General features: G+C 44.1%; 1 protein-coding gene across 1 annotated transcript in view; it reads right to left on the bottom strand.

Annotated features, from left to right (window-relative positions):
• The window catches only part of LOC126455460 (dehydrogenase/reductase SDR family member 11-like), a 270,480-nt gene that overhangs the window by 99,044 nt on the left and 151,743 nt on the right, over positions 1–19,693 (bottom strand). The gene's annotated exons all lie outside the window — the stretch shown is intronic.

Raw genomic sequence — 19,693 nt, 5'->3', positions numbered from 1 at the left:
GCAGTCGTACATTTTCTGTATCCAGAAAGACCCGTACAGGACCAGCAACATGCGGTCGTGCATTATACTGCCGAAATGTAGGGTTTCGCGGGGATCGAATGAAGGGTAGAGCCACGGGTCGTAACATATCTGAAATGTAACGTCCACAGTTCAAAGTGCCGTCAATGCGATCAAGAGGTGATTGAGACGTGTAACCATTGGTACCCCATACCATCACGCCGGGTGATACGCCAGTATGGCGATAACGAATACACGCTTTCAATGTGCGTTCACCGCGATGTCGCCAAACACGGATGCGACCATCATGATGCAATAAATAGAACCGGCATTCATACGAAAAAATGACGTTTTGCCATTCGTGCACCCAGGTTAGTCGTTGAGTACACCATCGCAGGCGCTCCTGTCTGTGATGCAGCGTCAAGGGTAACCGCAGCCATGATCTCCGAGCTGATAGTCCATGCTGCTGCAAACGTCGTCGAACTGTTAGTGCAGATGGTTGTTGATTTGCAAACGTCCCCATCTGTTGACTCAGGGATCGCGACGTGGCTGCACAATCCTTGACAGCCATGCGGATAAGATGCCGGTCATCTCGACTGCTAGTGATACGAGGCCGTTGGGATCCAGCACGGCGTTCCGTATTACCCTCCTGAATCCACCGATTCCATATTCTACTAACAGTCATTGGATCTCGACCAACGCGAGCAGCAATCTCGCGATACGATAAACCGCAATCGCGATAGGATACAATCCGACCTTTATCAAAATCGGAAACGTGATGGTACGCATTTCTTCTCCTTACACGAGGCATCACAACAATGTTTCACCAGGCAACGCCGGTCAACTGCTGTTTGTGTATGAGAAATCGGTTGGAAACGTTCCTCATGTCAGCACGTTGTAGGTGTCGCCACCGGCGCCAACCTTGTGTGAATGCTCTGTAAACCTAATCATTTGCATATCACAGCATCTTCTTCCTGTCAGTTACATTTCGCATCTGTAGCACGTCATGTACGTGGTGTAGCAATTTCTATGGCCAGTTGTGTATTTCCCTCTCTTTTGGCTACAAATCCCTATTTTTCAACACAGTCTCCTTTCAGTGCGACTACCATACGTGACATTACTGCGACGGCTTGTATGCCCGCAAGCTACCACTATGGTGGTCGACGTCTGAACCAACGTCTTGCTACATCAAGAACCTCCCCATCATCCACGTACTGCTTCCCGTGGTGTGCATCCTTCATTGGCCCAAGCAGGTGGAAGTCAGAAGGTGCGAGATCCGGGCTGTCGGGTGCATGAGGGACGACAGATCATGAAGTTTAGCAAGCTCCTCACGGGTGCGCAAACTTTTCTGAGATCTTGCGTTGTCACAGAGAAGTTTGTCTGCAGTTTTGTGGCGACCGACACGCTGAAGTCGTTTATTCAGTTTCTGGTAGTTGCACAATACACTTCTGAGTTGATTGTTGCATTATAATGGAGGACATCAAACAGATTATCCCTTTTAAAGTCGCAGAAGACATTTGCCTTGACTACCGGGTGAGGGTGCTGCTTTGAAATTTTTCTTCGCAGGAGAGGTGATGTGGCGCAACTACATGGATTGCTGTTTGGTTTCCGGAACCCATGTTTCATTGTCTGTGACGATGTTCGACAAAAAAAAATGTCACGATCAACCTCGTAATGTGCAAGCAGTTCCGCCCAGATGGTCCTTTGTTGCTCTTTATGGTCTTCTGCTAGGCGGTGAGGAATCCAGCGAGGACACACCTTAAAGCGAGTGAAATAGAGGGAAATATATACTCTACTGGCCATTAAAACTGCTACATCACAAAGATGACGTGCTACAGACGCGAAATTTGACCGACAGGAAGAAGATGCCATGATATGCAAATGATTAGCTTTTCAGAGCATTCACACAAGGTTGCCGCCGGTGGCGACACCTACAACGTGCTGGCATGAGGTATGTTTCCAACCAATTTCTCATACACAAACAGCAGTTGACCGGCGCTGCCTGGTGAACGTTGCTGTGATGCCTCGCGTAAGGAGGAGAAATGCGTACCATCACGTTTCCGATTTTGATAAAGGTCGGATTGTAGCCTAACACGATTGCGGTTTATCGTGTCACGACATTGCTGTTCGCGTTGGTCGAGATCCAATGACTATTAGCAAAATATGGAATCGGTGGATTCAGGAGGGTAATACGGAACGCCGTGCTGGATCCCAACGGCCTCGTATCACTAGCAGTCGAGATGACAGGCATCTTATCCGCATGGCTGAAACGGATCGTGCAGCCACGTCCCGATCCCTGAGTCAACAAAAGGGGACGTTTGCAAGACAACAACCATCTACCCGAACAATTCGACGACGTTTGCAGCAGCATGGACTATCAACTCGAATACCATGACTGCGGTTACCCTTGACGCTGCATCACAGACAGGAGCGCCTGCGATGGTGTACTCAACGACGAACCTGAGTGCACCAATGGGAGAACGTCATTTTTTCAGATGAATTCAGGTTCTGTTTACAGCATCATGATGGTCGCTTCCGTGTTTGGCGACATCGTGATGAACGCACATTGAAAGCGTGTATTCGTCATCGCCATACTGGCGTATTACCCGGCGTGATGGTATGGGGTGTCATTGGTTACATGTCTCGGTCACCTCTTGTTCGCATTGACGGCACTTCAAACAGTGGACGTTAAATTTCAGATGTTTTACGACCCGTTTCTCTACCCTTCATTCGGTCCCTGCGAAACCCAACATTTCAGCAGTATAATGCACGACCGCATGTCGCAGGTCCTGTACGGGCCTTTCTGGGTACAGAAAATGCTCTACTGCTGCCCTGGCCAGCATATTCTCCAGATCTCTCACCAATTGAAAACGTCTGGCCAATGGTGGCCGAGCAACTGGCTCGTCACAATACGCCAGCCACTACTTCTGATGAACTGTGGTATCGCGTTGAAGCTGCATGGGCGGCTGTAGCTGTACATGCCATCCAAGCTCTGTTTGACTCAATATCCAGGCGTATCAAGGCCGGTTTTACGGCCAGAGGTGGTTGTTCTGGGCACTGATTTCTCAGGATCGATGCACCGAACCTGGGTGAAAATGTAATCACATGTCAGTTCTAGTATAATATATTTGTCCAATGAATACCCGTTTATCATCTGTATTTCTTCTTTGTGTAGCAATTAATGGCCAGTAGTGTAGATCGCGAAAGGCATTTACGTGTGTATGATAAATCCATTCCTTCGAAAATTCCCTCCCTTCTTATCTCCTCTGTGTTACCAACATATGATGTGCCACTGATCTCATTTGTACTAAAACTGCAGTACATGCGAAGAGACTAGTGCTTCCACCACCCTGAGCATTCATAATTTCTTAATCATGTTCACCTACCTGCAGTCTTCTGTAGTTTTTGTCCTTTGAGGAGACACCAGCACGTAGATCGTGAGTCCGTTATCTTGTGGCTGTAGAAAAACTGTTAGCGAGGAGCTGGTATTGTAAAAATAATTAAAGCATGAATTGGTTTCTTTAAACGGGATTCCGCCGCTTTTTATTAGCATAATACGAGAAACTACCCAATCGCAGCCCACTTTATAAATCACTAATAATTTCTATTCTTATCACTTCCACAGAAAATAAACAAAATAAAGAAATGTGTGTTTGCGTGATTACTGTCAAGTTAGTTCTCAATCACGTGGCAAAAAAAAAAAAAAAAACAGAGATTGCTAGTTAACTCTTAACTGATACCGACCGCGGCAGATAACATGTTTATACTCCGGGAATGACGAACCAGCTCTGATCTTACAGCCGGACCACTTCGCCTGCCATCCAAGTTACACACGATCCGAAGATCTCCGAAAAGATTCGTCTCCCTTGTCGTTTAGCAATTGTTTATTATTCTGCTGGTAATTAACACTTTTGATATAATGGAATGATAGCCCGCTACTGATACTTTTACATGGAACGCAAATAAATTCACTGTTCAGTTTTTGTAGTGTTAATAAAAGAAGTTTATCATTTTGGCGCGCTACTTCCGAACACAGCTCCCAACAGCGGAGAGGGACCACAATTTAGGCGTTCTTTCTCACGATATATGTATCGAATACACCTTCCTTCACCGGTACCTCACACCACATTTCGTCATCTTCCCACTGCTGCCTTCTTATCTGCTCTAAGAAGAGCTTCTTGTAACTCAATATACTGGCTGTAAAGAACGAAATATTGTACATAACCTTCCGTCTGAGATTTCCAAAAATTGGGATGTTTTAGCAGATGACAGTCAATTTTGAAAACAAGCACATTTTTTGTAAATTTTTCAGTTATCATCTCTCAGGAGCCATACCATTCTACTACGCTTGTGATTCGTTACTATTTTTCAAAACTTGAATTTGCTTTACATTTTTTGATTCTAAAATTATTAAGTAATTTATGTAATCATAGATTTAATTGGCTCAAATGGCTCTGAGCACTATGGGACTCAACTGCTGAGGTCATTAGTCCCCTAGAACTTAGAACTAGTTAAACCTAACTAACCTAAGGACATCACAAACATCCATGCCCGAGGCAGGATTCGAACCTGCGACCGCAGCGGTCTTGCGGTTCCAGACTGCAGCGCCTTTAACCGCACGGCCACTTTGGCCGGCATAGATTTAATTATTTTGTGATTAGAATAACTAATTATTACCTTCAGTAATATCGTGTGTAACTTTATGCCCCAAAATCATTAATCATTAGTTACACTTTCTATACTTATTACGTAATGCTTTTAATAGTAAAGATTTTCAAAGTAGTATTACTATGAACCTCTATGTTGCTGGTAGTCTTTTGTGGTATTCCCAGCACACTCTCGACACTGTGGATATCGGAATATTGAAGTCCCTAAAGAGTTCCGAAATGTCAATTTTAGTGCCTTTCCATTGTAAAAAGTGGACGAGTGTGTATTCCAAGACCGATTTTCACAACCATGACTTCGCATCCATTGTAGACAAAATCAAACGAGAATTTTGTTATTTGCTATCCTTCCTGGTGTTGAAATTTTAATGGACAATAGCTACGGACACATAAATTTACGAATCTGGGATTAATTCGCCGTATAGAATCCGACGAGATGAAATTCAGCGAAACTGCAGCGTAAAAGTGAGGTGCGAAATCCTGCGCCACTTCATTGCTGGACCAAATTTTAGTAAAGGATGACACAATTTACTCAAAGATAATAGGCAGCTGTTTCTCCAGATATACCCCTAACAATACCTCGTATAATGATGTTTCAGCGTGATGATTATCCAGCACACTGTTTGAGCATCAAAGCAGATAACGAAGGCTATTGAGAGGGACACGGTGGCGCTGTCTCATTGCTAACACGCTCTCCTCAAACGCTAATGGTCTGCCATGCTGCTGGTGGAGCTTTGAACAGTACAGTGTTACAGAGTGTCCTCGATGAAATGAAGAAAAGCTTTCTGGAACCCTGGGCCCACAGGCGGACAGAAACACTTCCTTCCGTTCTTCGTTCTCTGTCTGCTCGTTTACAGACACTGATGCAAATCATATGGAGTGTCTGATCTGCCAATGAATCGTATGCACTCTTTTAAAAACGTTTTGTATGTTTATGTTGATGTTTCTTTATTCTGTACTTTTGTTCTGCTGCTACTGTGTCATGTACGAGGGGCGCTCAATACGTGATGCAACACCTTTTTTTCTGAAAGTGGTTGGTTTTATTCTGGATTACAATACGTCATATTATTCCCCACACTTTTGGCTATAAAATGCTATTTTTCAACGCAATCTCCTTTCAATGTGGCGGCCGTAAACGGCTGTTATGGGAGGGCCTGAATGCCCACATGGTACCACTCCACTGCTCGACGTCGGAGTCAGCGTCTTGCTGCATCAATAACCTCCCCATCAACCACGTTGAGCCGTGGTAAAAATTGTTGTTTTGAAGAGCGCGCCGCAGCGCGTAGTGTGAAGCGGTCGCCCTCCCTTTTTGGCGGTGGCGCCGCTGTGGCAATCGCAGCTTTGGTGTCTCCCTCTGATGGGAAAGGGGAAAGGTTGACTGTTCACGTGCATTTAAGGGGCGCTATGAGCTCGCCAGTCGGTCAGTCTGGGTCAGTCTCTCGTCCGAATTTGTGAGGCAGCTAGTGTCTGTCTGTCGTCCGGAGTGCTAGTATGTCTTTCGTTCGGCTCAGTCTTTAAAGCCGGATAAATGAGAGTCTTTCAACTCCGCCAGTAAGAGAGCGAGGGGTCGCCCTGTCGGGGCTTAGTTCCTACATCTGAGTCGGGGCGTTAGGCCACCAGTCTGCTCGAGTTTGCTCAGGCAACGGTCATTGGCGGTGGGATCGATCGGTTGGTCGGTCGCGCACTGAGACACAAGATGACTTGTCCGTCTTGGGCGTCGGCGCATGTGAGGTCGCCACGTCAGTCCAGTGGGCCGCGCCGTATAGCGAGGGGTAGTGACTTCGCGGTCGACGAGAGAGCAAGAGAAGTCAACGCACGACATCATTCTGGCCGGTGCGAGCTGCGACGCCGCGGTGTAACTGGTTCTCCGAGCGCTTCTGGGCCCCTTCAGTTACCAAATTGTGGAGCTTGGCTCGGTCCTTTCCTGGTGCCAGTGGGTGTGTTTCCTCTGCATGGTTAGGTCCGGGCCAGTATTTCCGCCGTCGTGTGTCTGGAAGTAGAGTGGCCGACGCACCAGCAGTGCAGTCGCGACGGAGCAGCGGGCAGTCGGTCGGTTGGTGCGGACCAGGAAAGACGGGAGATCGGCGCGCCTTCCTGCGCCCGTTGAAACGGATGGCAGCGGACGGTTCGGGAGAGCGATTTGGGAGTGCTGCGCCAGGTCTTCTCCAGAAATCGCAGTTTATTAGAAATTAAGTGATTGGTGTTATGTTGTTTCATTTACTTGTTAAATTCTACTTGTTTTCTTGGTGAGGTCACTAGCCGCTTGTTTGGGGTCGTCCCACCATTCTTCTCCGTTTGCCCACCAGCGGGAAGGTGGTTATTTATGAACTGGGTGGTCCGTTTTTCCCTTGTGGAGTAGGGGCGGGTTACAGCAACCTGCGGTTCGGGTTCTTCGTTAATCTCCCTATCAATCTGCCGTACATTAGTAGCTGGCTCTGTCATGTTTGTCGGATTCGGCGTGTTAACGAATTTATTGCTTGGAGTGTAACGGCCTAATTCCTGAAATATGTTTTGATCTTGCCTCTCATCTTGAGAGGCGGTATCTGTATACTGTAGAGCATGTTAATTTGTTTGGCCAACCTTCTATAATTTTATATAATATTGCATTTCATGGGCTTTTATTTAAATGGTCATTTTAGTATATAAAGTTGCCACCCTTCCACCGTAAGACTTTTCTTAGAAGTTAAAATCAAGCTGCACCTTCGGTGGCAAAGTTAATTTTTTTTTTAATTTTAGTGTTTTTTTACCATTTCCATCCTCCTACGGGGTGGATAGTTTGTCTGCTTCTGTGAATTGTTAAAACTTTTAGTTTAAAGTAATCTCGTGTGTTGCAGATTTGCACCAGTGTAGTCTTTCAGAGGTGGTTGTGAGCGGTCGTGACTACGGACGTGCCAAAAGGGAGCGGCAAGGTTCTCAGCACAAAAGCTCATACATTCAAAAATTTGTTTCTTTCTGCCTCTGAATAAATTGTAACTTGATATTTAGAGGGTGCTTTCTGCTTATAATTTTAAATCTGTTTCTTAAAAAAAAGAGCTTTTAGGAATAAAATTCCCATTTGTCAAAAGCAATTTGATTTTGTTTTCATCAGTTACTCCCTGGCAACTACTTCCACGCTCACATAGTGTGATTAAATGTGTTAATGTTCTTGATGAATCGCTAGTAAGTGGAATAAATTCTCAAGAAAATTCTTTGAAAGTAAATCACGGTTCACATGTACTGCTTCCCGCTTAGTGCATCCATCATTGGGCCAGACAGATGAAAATCTGAAGGTGCGAGATCCAGGCTGCAGGTGGATGAGGAGCAACAGTTAAATGTTGTGAGCTCCTGTCGGTTGCCCAGACTTCTGTGAACGTTTGCGTTGTCATGGAGACTAAGTTCGTTTGCACTTTTTGGCACGATCCAACGTTGCAGGAGTCACAGCAAGCGCGAGTTCGAACAGGTTTGCGCGACCTTGTTGCGATGAACACAGACTTCAACGACTCACCATGCTTTTATTCACTGTCAGGTCTCCTTAGACATTCTGCAAGCGCTTATGAATATCTGCTATGCTCTGGTTTCCCGCCAAAGGAAATTCAATGACACCTGTCTGCTTGCAACGCGCCTCCGTTGTAGACGCCAGTTTGAATGCTACATATATAACGCCGCCACGTGTCGGAACGTCATGACATTACAGGGGCTGAAGAGGGAATATTCCGCGACTTCCCACAACGAAATCCGCATTTTTTCAAGCTAGATTGACCGAGAAACAAAGTGTGTTGCATTACTTATTGGGTGCCGCTCGTACCCCCTGTGTTCTTAAATCAGTAACGGACTGGTATTAACTAGTTCCGAGAGTTTAAAGTCCGCGGTCTCGAAGTAATTTCTGAATGATAAAACCATTTCAGATGTTCACAGTGTCGTGTTCTGACGTAGGTGGGAGAGCGAAAAATGGGTTGCTGGTAGGTCTGCGGTCCCGAGCGGTACAGAGAAGAATGCAGAAGGACAACTCACAGTGAAGGCATTTGATTGTTTTCTTCTATCTGAGCCAACACTGGTACAGGCGTTTACTGGGAATGCAGGTGGTGAGACTCGGTAGGGAACTCGTTGTGGAGACTCTTGGACAAACAGGGTTTTGAGATAGTCGTTTATTCGAAACAGGACTAACTAATACACTGGAGGCTAGTTTTAGAGTTAGAAAAAGCATGAATAACACTGTTACAACAGAAGCCAGTGCAGAAGTTCCAGGAGTGGATACTAACCACAGTAGTAAACACTAGCAGCATCTTGAGGCAACAACTTAGTTGCAAAACGAAACATAGTGAATGTGACACTGTTCACTGAGGCACTCCAAGTGAGAGAACAGACTTACGCGGAGCTGGACCGAGGCTGGAGTCAACGGACGCGGATTCGGCGCCCACATTGTCTGACTGAGAACTCTGCCAAAGTGCGGAATCTAGGGGTTTTAAAGAGTCGCGTGGGGTCACTGTTTTTCCCACTTAAAGCCACCCAGCCAATCCCGTAGGTCTCTCGCAGTTGCCTGCCAATCACGATTTAGTTAGGTCCCCTGCTCCTGCACTAAATAAGTCCGTATTTGGTATCAACATTGTTCAGCTGAAAGCTAAACGTAACTGCTCTGCCAAATAAGGCTTGCAACATTATTGTTATACGTCATTTAGCCCCGCCCAACGGGCTCCCCGGAGTAGGGACTGCTAGGTCAACAGTTTTTGGCGTTTTCGTTCTCTGTCTAATCCTTGTGAATCTACTGACGTTGCTGTTCTTAGGGCTGGTATCAAGCTGGCTTTATACAGTAGTACGTGCCTGTTGGTTACAAAGTTCTTCGGTGACAACCTACTACAGCGTCTCGACGACATATGAAGTAACATGTCAATTCCTTGAAGAGTAACTAATGCCCTGGGACCGCGTCTGGGGGCGTCTGCATTTTCGCAAGGCTCTCCCCTTACTGTCTACTTCATGCAACAATATCTCTCCTAGTTTCGTCTGCCCTCAGCATCGTCTCTGCTTCCGCGCCTTGGAACGCCTGTCCTCCTTTCTCACAGCATCAAGATAACACTACAGTAGCAAGGAATCATCAATATATTACAACAGTAGGCTGTCAAACTCTTTATTCAAGATGATCTCTGTTGCATTACGTATTACGTTACACTACTGGCCAGTCTCGCTTCCTTCAGTCGCACTTTCACTTTCGCAGCTGTGGATCCAGTTGTCGTTCATCAGTTCCAGTCTACAGCTCCAGCCGACGCTGACCAACGGTTGCCGCCTTAATAGCAAGCGACTTACTCCGACTGATCGTCGGACAGCTAAACGCTGAGTGTGTTGTGGAACTCGCATTCAAAGACTGAATTTAATAACCGTCGTAGACAGCAGTCTAAACAGGGCTCTATAGATTAGGTGGTTAACTGTCAGTGTTTTACAGGATAGGACTTGACCAGCTGAATAAACCTCTGTTAACTAGGTTGAACATTGTGTACACAAGGGGACTCAGCTGCCCCTACTGCTGGGTTTTACGTAACCTGCAACACCTTCAAATACCACTTGCAGGATAATCGTATTCTCTGCCTTGCAATTCCAAACGACACTCATGCTCATAAATTAAGGATAATTGCAGAATGTGGTGCCACACAACGTGGCACTACACAAAACTGGCGCTAATAGCATAGGCACATAGGGAACACACACGACACAGATCTGTAAGTGAACAGTATTGGTGATAAGTTGTGAAAACCGTCCCGAAACACATGTTCTACAAAACGCCACTGTTTCCTGCGCATGTACCCCTACATCAATATGGGATATGATCATCATGCACACGTACACAGGGCGCACAACGGGTTGGCATACTCTGGATCAGGTGGTCGAGCAGCTGCTGGAGTACAGCCTTCCATTCTTGCACCAGTGCCTGTCGAAGCTCCTGAAGTGTCGTAGGGGTTTGGAGGCGTACAGCGATACGTCGACCGAGAGCATCCCAAACGCGCTCGATGGGGTTTAGGCCTGGAGAACAGGCAGGCCACTCCATTCGCCTGATATCTTCTATTTCAAGGTACTCCTCCACGATAGCAGCTCGGTGGAGCCGTGCGTTATCATCCATCAGGAGGAAGGTGGGACCCACTGCACCTCTGAAAAGGCGGACATACTGGTGCAAAATGACATCTGACGTGTTACAGTTCCTCTGTCAAAGACATGCAGAGGTGTACGTGCGCCAATCATAATCCCACGCCACACCATCAAACCACGACCTCCATACAGCTCCCTTCCAAGGACATTAAGGGGTTGGTATCTGGTTCCTGGTTCACACCAGATAGGATTCCGGCGAGAATCACAGTTCAGACTATACCTAGACTCGTCCGTGAACATAGCCTGGGACCACACCACTGTTCCAAGGACCACGTACTGTGTTCTTGGCACCAGGTTTTACGGTCTCTCCTGTGACCAGAGGCGAATAAACCATGTCTGTTCAGTCGTCTGTAGACTGTGTGTTTGGAGACAATTGTTCCAGTGGCTGCGGTAAGGTCCCAAGCAACGCTACCCGCAGTACTCCGAGGCCGTCTGCGGCCACTGATGGTGAAATATCGGTCTTCTTGTGCTGTTGTACACTGTGGACGTCCCGTACTATAGTGCCTGGACACGTTTCCTGTCAAGGGTTCACCCCAAGCCCACGGGTGATGACAGTGTCCAGTGAATCTAGGAGCTGGCTGGTGGGATGTCGATTGGGAGTAGATTTTGTGGGCTCCAGACTACGAGGTCTAAGTCCTGTTCCAGTCGGTGTAGTTCAAGTCCTCTGAGACTGGTGGTAGAGGAGTGTCAAGTGGGATGCTTGACATTTGAGTCGCCACCTATAAATGACTTGCCATGAAGAGCTGAGGGTTAGGGCAAAGATATGCCGTTACAAATCTCTACAAATCCCACCTCACCCTGTTCCGTCCAATCTGTTTTGTATTGTATTGTATTGTATGTTAACCGGGGACCTAGAAACGACGGAGAGGGTCTGTTCCAGCCGCATCCGCAGTGGTCCACAACCCCACGACGACTACCACAGTCCACTTCACCCCTCCGCCGCCCCACACCAAACCCAGGGATATTGTGCGGTTCAGCCCCCGGTGGACCCCCCAGGGAACATCTCACACCAGACGAGTGTAATCCCTATGTTTGCGTGGTAGAGTGATGGTGGTGTACACGTACGTGAAGAACTTGTTTGCACAGCAATCGCCGACATAGTGTAACTGAGGCGGAATAAGGGGAACCAGCCCGCATTCGCCGAAGCAGATGGAAAACCGCCTAAAAACCATCCACAGACTGGCCGGTTCACCGGACCTTGACACAAATCCGCCGGGCACATTCGTGCCAGGGGCCAGGCGCTCCTTCCCGCCCAGAAAGCCGTGAGATAGACGGCATGGCCAACCGGGTGGGCCACTCCAAACTGTAGTGACGTTCTTTTCCATGTCCTATAGATGTGGTAGAACTACTTCGCTATGTGTGATGTTGCGGTGAAGGAAGATCACTCTGGCGCCAGCACATCCCTGAAGTCGGTCATGGCGGCAACCCATCGTATTCCTATTGTTGTTGTTGTGGTCTTCAGTCCTGAGACTGGTTTGATGCAGCTCTCCATGCTACTCAATCCTGTGCAAGCTTCTTCATCTCCCAGTACCTGATGCAGCCTACATCCTTCTGAATCTGCTTAGTGTATTCATCTCTTGGTCTCCCTCTACGATTTTTACCCTCCACGCTGCCCTCCAATACTAAATTGGTGATCTCTCGATGTCTCATAACATGTCCTACTAACCGATCCCTTCTTCTAGTCAAGGTGTGCCACAAGCTCCTCGTCTCCCAAATTCTGTTCAATACCTCCTCATTAGTTATGTGATCTACCCATCTAATCTTCAGCATTCTTCTGTAGCACCACATTTCGAAAGCTTCTATTCTCTTCTTGTCTAAACTATTTATCGTCCACGTTTCACTTCCATACAGGGCTACACTCAATACGAATACTTTCAGAAACGACTTCCTGACATTGAAATCTATACTCGATGTTAACAAATTTCTCTTTCTCAGAAACGCTTTCCTTGCCATTGGCAGTCTACATTTTATATCCTCTCTTCTTCGACCATCATCAGTTATTTTGCTCCCCAAATAGCAAAACTCCTTTAATACTTTGTCTCATTTCCTAATCTAATTCCCTCACCATCACCCAAATTAATTCGACTACATTCCATTATCCTTGTTTTGTTTTTGTTGATGTTCATCTTATATGCTCCTTTCAAGACATTGTCCATTCCGTTCAACTCCTCTTCCAAATCCTTTGCTGTCTCTAACAGAATTACAATATTTTTATTTCTTCTCCTTGGATTTTAATTCCAAATCAAAATTTTTCTTTTGTTTCCTTTACTGCTTGCTCAATATACAGATTGAATAACATCGGGGAGAGGCTACAATCCTGTCTTACACCTTTCCCAGCCACTGCTTCCCTTTCATGTCCCTCTACTCTTATAACTGCCATCTGGTTTCTGTACAAATTGTACATAGCCTTTCGCCATCTGTATTTTAACCCTGCCACCTTTAGAATTTGAAAGAGAGTATTCCAGTCAACATTGTCCAAAGCTTCCTCTTAGTCTACAAATACTAGGAACGTAGTTTTGCCTTTCCTTAATTTTTCTTCTAAGATAAGTCGTAAGGTCAGTATTGCCTCACGTGGTCCAATATTTCTACGGAATTCAAACTGATCTTCCGCGAGGTCGGCTTCTATCAGTTTTTCCATTCGTCTGTAAAGAATTCGCGTTAGTATTTTGCAGCTGTGACTTATTAAACTGATAGTTCGGTAATTTTCACATCTGTCAACACTTGCTTTCTTTGGGATTGGAATTATTGTATTCTTCTTGAAGTCTGAGGGTACTTCGCCTGTCTCATACATCTTGTTCACCAGATGGTATAGTTTTGTCAGGGCTGGCTCTCCCAAGGCTATCAGTAGTTCCAATGGAATGTTGTCTGCTCCCGGGGCCTTGTTGCGACTCAGGAAAAACATGAAAAGAGCGCTGATCACCCTGCTGTTTAGCGCCCCCAGACAAGAATCACAACAACATGAAAACAATATTCTTTATAACAATAACTCTACATATACATCCGTACTGTGCGGCATCTGTGAAGTGCATGGCGTAGGGTGCTTCTCATTGTACCAGTTATTAAGTTTCCATATCGTTCCATTCACGTATGGAGCGCGGAAAGAATGACTGCTTAAAAGGCCTCTGTGGGCGCTGTAATTAGTTTAAACTGTCCTCGCTATCGCTACGGAACCGATGCGTGGGGGTTTTAGAATATTCATATATTCATCATTTAAACCTCGATCTTGGGACTTATTAACAAGACCCTCTCCCGATAATTTGTCTCCATCTTCAAGCATTTGCCACTTCAGTTTCATCAGCATCTCTTTCACACTCTGGCACGGGTCGAACAAACCTGTCACCATTAATATTATCTCTCTCGTTTTCGTTGAATATCCTCTGTTAGTCCTATTTGGTACTGGTCCCACACACTTGAGCAGTATTCTAGTATGGGTCGCATGAGTGTTTAGTTTGCCGTCTCTTTGGTATACTGACTGCATTTTCCTAGTATCCTATCACTGAACCGAAATCTGCTCCCTGCTTTACCTACGACTGAGTCTTTGTGATCACTCCATTCATATCCCTGTGAAGTGTTACACCCAGGTGTGACCTGACCGATTCTATTTGTGACTCGTTGATATTGTACTCACAGGACACCATATCATTTTCCTTTTGTGAAGTGCACAGTTTTACATTTCTGAACATTTAAAGTAAGTTATCACTCTTTTCACCACATTGAACTCTTATCAAGATCTAACTGAATAAGTGTGCATTTTTTTCAGATAGTACCTCATTACGGAATATCGGCAAGGTCATTACTATACAAAATTAACAACAAGCGTCCCAAAGCACTTCCCTGGAGCACATTCGAAGCTACCTCTTCATCTGTTGATGATTCTCTACCCATGAAAACTTGCTGCTTCCTCCCTCTCAAGTTGTTCTCAATCCAGTCACAAATTTCGTACTCTTGCTAGTAAGCATTGATGTGATATGCTTTTCGGAAATGGCGAAATGACTACCTTCACCCATGGCTTTCAGGACGTCATGTGAAAAAACTGGGAGCTGGCCCATTGTTAGTGCAATCAGCTTGACAACCTACAGACTGGCAAAACATACTGCAGGATTGTTAGCGCCAAAACCGAGATATTGTGAACACCATGTTGTAAATTCGCAGACATTTGTTGAAACACGCAATTAAATGAAAATAGGCCGAAACGACGTAATGGTTGGTCTGGACATTGTCACTTTATACGGGGATGCCAGTACATGATATGCTGAATCTTTTGACCCAACAGTTTCCATCTGGAATCGACCAGTTGTTCCATCATTTTCTAAGGACAACGTACTACTTGTACCACGACGAATATTATGAGCTGACTGATGTTCTCACCACTGTCCCCCGCTGTCGCGTTTTTCTTCATGGAGCACATTGAGGAGCAGGCTCTGAACTCGGCGGCATTAAGTCCGTCTTGCTTCCTAAGGTATGTCGATGATACCTTCCTGCTATGGCCTCACGGTGAAAATACACTGCAGCAGTTCATCGATCACGTGAACAGTGTCCATCCCAACCACGCCAAAATTAAACTTACCATCGATATGGAAAAGGATGACAAGCTACAGATGTTGGATGTTTTAGTTGAGCGGAAGGCAGGAGGTCGGGTTGGTCGCTCAGTGCACAGGAAACCGATGCATACTGACCGATTCTAGAACGCCGATAGTTTTCAACACCCTGCAGGGTAAGGTGGTACAATTGCAATCATTTCTGACAAATGTTATTGTAACTGGAAATATATTGAGAAAAGAAATAATTTTAACTATGGCACTAGTTCTTGGATGTTTAATGAATATGTAACACAAATATTAGACAATTACAAATGTTCGTATAAACACAAATAGGTTACAGAATTGAGAAAGTCGATCGAAAATGTACCACACTGGGTACAATTGTGATCACTTTGAAACGTCCCCTTTGAACAATTATACAGGACTGTGCTTAAACTGATACACAATATTTTTAGCGCAACGCAATCTGACTTTCAAAAAATCCCTACAACAGAATGGCCCTGACTAACAGTAACCTATACCTTTCACAAATCACTTACCTCACAAAAATCTTCGTTACTCAAGCTACTGCAATACAGCGAGCGCCACTACCGCCAGCTAAATAAAAGATTCAAACTACTGAAGGCACTAACTACTGATAGGCTTAGCAAATGAAAGATTCTAATAGAGAACAAACAGTGTATTTACCTTAATAGTCATAATATATATAGCAGTTAATGACAACCAGTCTTACAAATTTCAAAACTCCGCCATTTCTCTCCCCACATCCACCACTGCTGGCGGCTCACCTCCAACTGTGCAACGCTACGCGCTGTTCGCATCCAGCTGCCCAACACTACAATGGCAGACAACAATGCAAACTAGCCACAGACTGCACACAGAACAGCCAGTGATTTTCAAACATAGCGCTACGTAACGTTGCCAATAAGAAAACCTAAACAGCCTACTTACATAGCCCCATGCTCCCCACAAAAAATTTTACAAATTGTTTTGGGCAGTGGCCAATAATGATTTGATAAAATTTTTCATAATTACAATAACAAAGATCAAATGCACACTCTTATTCATACAATGTTGGTCAAAAGGTAAAATTTTCTCACAGTCCATAAAGACAGTCCTGATCAGTCATCACAGTAAAATAGCAGTGTTTTTCTCAAAGTCTGAGCAGTAAAAGAAAATGCACACGGAAGTAGTGGATTTCCATGCAGTCTTGAAGAAGTAGTGTTGTCCTTCCAACGGAAAGACAGTGCTGACTCTCGACATGCAGACATGTAATGGGTCACAACAGAGCAAACCCACAGCAGAGTCCTTCGAAGTTTTGAAGAATATTGGTAGGCAGGTCATCACAGAGTAGACCCACTGTAGTCCTGGTAGAGAGTATGGTATTGGTGGGCCACCAGAGGTGCAGGCCCACTATAGTCCTGCTAGAGATTGTGGTATTGGTGGGCCACCAGAGGTGCAGACCCACTGCAGTCCTTGTAGAAATAATGGTACTGGTGAGTCAGCAAAGGTGTAGACCCACTGTAGTCCTTGTAGAGATTACGGTATTGGTGGGCCATCAAAGATGCAGACCCACTGTAGTCCATGTAAAGACGGCCAGCAGCCATCTATTGCGACTGTGCAGGTGCACAATCACCATCGAAGAGTCTTCCAGAGAATATAGCAAGTCCATAAACCACCACTTGTGCACTCACAAAAAAAATTTTTTTTTGACATGTCCTTAGAACCAGCAATGCTGTTATCCAGTCCTTATTAACACTTGTGCAAACACTAACAGTCCCAACTTCTCACATATTGTCCATATACTATGACCAACAGAAACGTGTGCAGTGAAATGGAACTTACAAGTTAATAACATGATGAACTGGTGTCAATTACAATTTCAATAACATAAGAATACAATTGCAAAGGTACAAAATATATCACTAAAGAACACAACAATACAGATAACATTTGTAGTACAAGCTTTACAAAAGAATCGAAATAACATATGCATCAGTGTTACAGGAAACATGAGTATGTACATCAGAGATCAGAATAACTTTCGAAAAATCAACTTCACACATGAGCATTAAAACAGAACAGAATAAATAATGTCTAAACATCTTTACAAAGAAAATAACATTATCAGAAAAATTGTACAACATAACTCCTATTAGCTAAACACATTAAGACAGGAAAAACACAAATATACAAGAGTACACAAACACATAGCAGAATAACACAAGAGGAAAGGGCAGGGTTAGTTTTCAGTGTAACATTTGGTACTGCAGTCCAACCTAAAACTTCATTCCATAGATCTTTCATCTTATTTCAACATTTGTTTCCACCAAAAAAAATCCTATCCAAGCATGCTTTCTGTATTTATATGTTCACATATTTCTTACCTCATTATTTATTTTCCATTATCGTACCTCATCATTTATTTCCAAAACCTGTTGTCCTTAAACCCTACTTTTTTTGTTCGTATCCTCTTTCAAAATACTTTTTGGCCAAACCATTTTCTTATAGCTTCTCAATCCATATCTTCCAATTCATCACAAATTATTCTCTTATATAGCCTACCCCATCTTAAGCTAACTTAAATCTACTGAGCTCAGATACATATACCAAGGGACGAGGCAATACAGCAGCACATAAAACAATTAATACAAACAGCAATAAAAAAATGGAATTTGTCAAAGAAAGCAGCAATATTACAACTAATATAAGGCAATGAGCAGCAAACAAGAAAAATAAATCAGTAGTGAAACTAGCTTAATACAATGTAAAATTCAGTAGGACTATGCCTGGCAAACAGCAGCAGAAAATGAAATAACTTATACCTAAACACGACAAAGCTCAAGCAGAAAAAATAGTACACTAAAGATAACAATGCAGATAAGGGAAATATATAATCACATCTCAATGTCTATGTAATTAAAGTGGTGCACCACAACTTATTCTAAAAAATAAATTACCAAGTACTTGAAAAGAAAATTATGTATGCAGTTCCTGTGAAGGTAAATGTCTTTTTTGTGCTCCCTCATTTTTTTGGAAAAAATTATTATTTACTCTATCTGTAGACAGAAAATATTTATATTAGTACATCTATAAAATTTTATTTTAACCAATGCTGCAGTGCAGCTAGAAACTAGGTATTAAACAAAATGAGTTAATAAATACATAAAGCAAGCCATATGGCATTTCTCTCAACTAGCACGACAATAGCCGTGAAATGTTTCTCATCGTTTCATTAGGCATTTTAGTAAATATCATAAATTAAGAGCTCCACAGTATAATCATATGTTTTCAAGTTTGAGCGTGTCGTATTTGCGATGCTTTCGACAAAGAAATGTCAATAGCGAGGATAATAGCCTCTCTCCTTTTTTTTTTTCTCCACCTAATGGCTTTCTTTTGTCAGACGACTATCTCACAGCTGGGCGCTCAAAACGCATTACGTCAAGGTCACTTACCTTTTTTTCTGAAATATTTACGACAGCAGTTTGCTACAGTGACAGTCTCATATAAAAATTTCACAAATCGAGAATTTGCGTTACAAATGTGTAGAAACAAAATCTTATGAATATAACAGTGTCCAAAAAATTTTCGCCAGCATTGTGATACATTCGCGCATTTACACACATTTCATAACTCTTAAAGTACGATTCTTGGTTTCCAACAACCTTTTTCACAAACCACAGTCCCTAACCACTACTCATTATTCCTTACCTTATTCGTCGACACTTCTACAATATTTCATCATAACAGATACGTAGCATAATCAAATAACTCATATAGCATCAGCTTACTGATCACAAACATACCGCAACAGCATAATACACATAGTCATCGTAATAATATCATCATAACACCTCAGTCAACTCTCACACCGAGCGAGGTGGCGCAGTGGTTAGACACTGGACTCGCATTCGGGAGGACGACGGTTCAATCCCGCGTCCGGCCATCCTGATTTAGGTTTTCCGTGATTTCCCTAAAATCGCTCCAGGCAAATGCCGGGATGGTTCCTCTGAAAGGGCACGGCCGACTTCCTTCCCCATCCTTCCCTAAACCGATGAGACCGATGACCACGCAGTCTGGTCTCCTTGCCCAAACAACCAACCAACCAACCAACTCTCAAAATCGTCGTAGCTTCCTCCAATAGTTTCAAAACCTAAAAAAAATTCTCTGCTCATGTCAAAAGTGTCATCTGCCTCAAACGTACTTTAAAAATCATGATCCCATACCAAATATATCATTCAAAGCTCTCATAATATCACAATGGGTCCAAAAAAATATGAACAGTTCACAAAATACAGACAAAATACAATTTCGTAAGTGTGAAGTTACCCAACTGTGTAATTGCGTAACATGTGTCACTGATGTAGTAAAAAAGACATG

This window comes from Schistocerca serialis, chromosome 2 (genome assembly GCF_023864345.2).
Source record: "Schistocerca serialis cubense isolate TAMUIC-IGC-003099 chromosome 2, iqSchSeri2.2, whole genome shotgun sequence".
In the NCBI taxonomy this organism is placed as follows: Eukaryota; Metazoa; Arthropoda; class Insecta; order Orthoptera; family Acrididae; genus Schistocerca; species Schistocerca serialis.
This window is presented reverse-complemented; position numbering and strand designations above follow the sequence as displayed.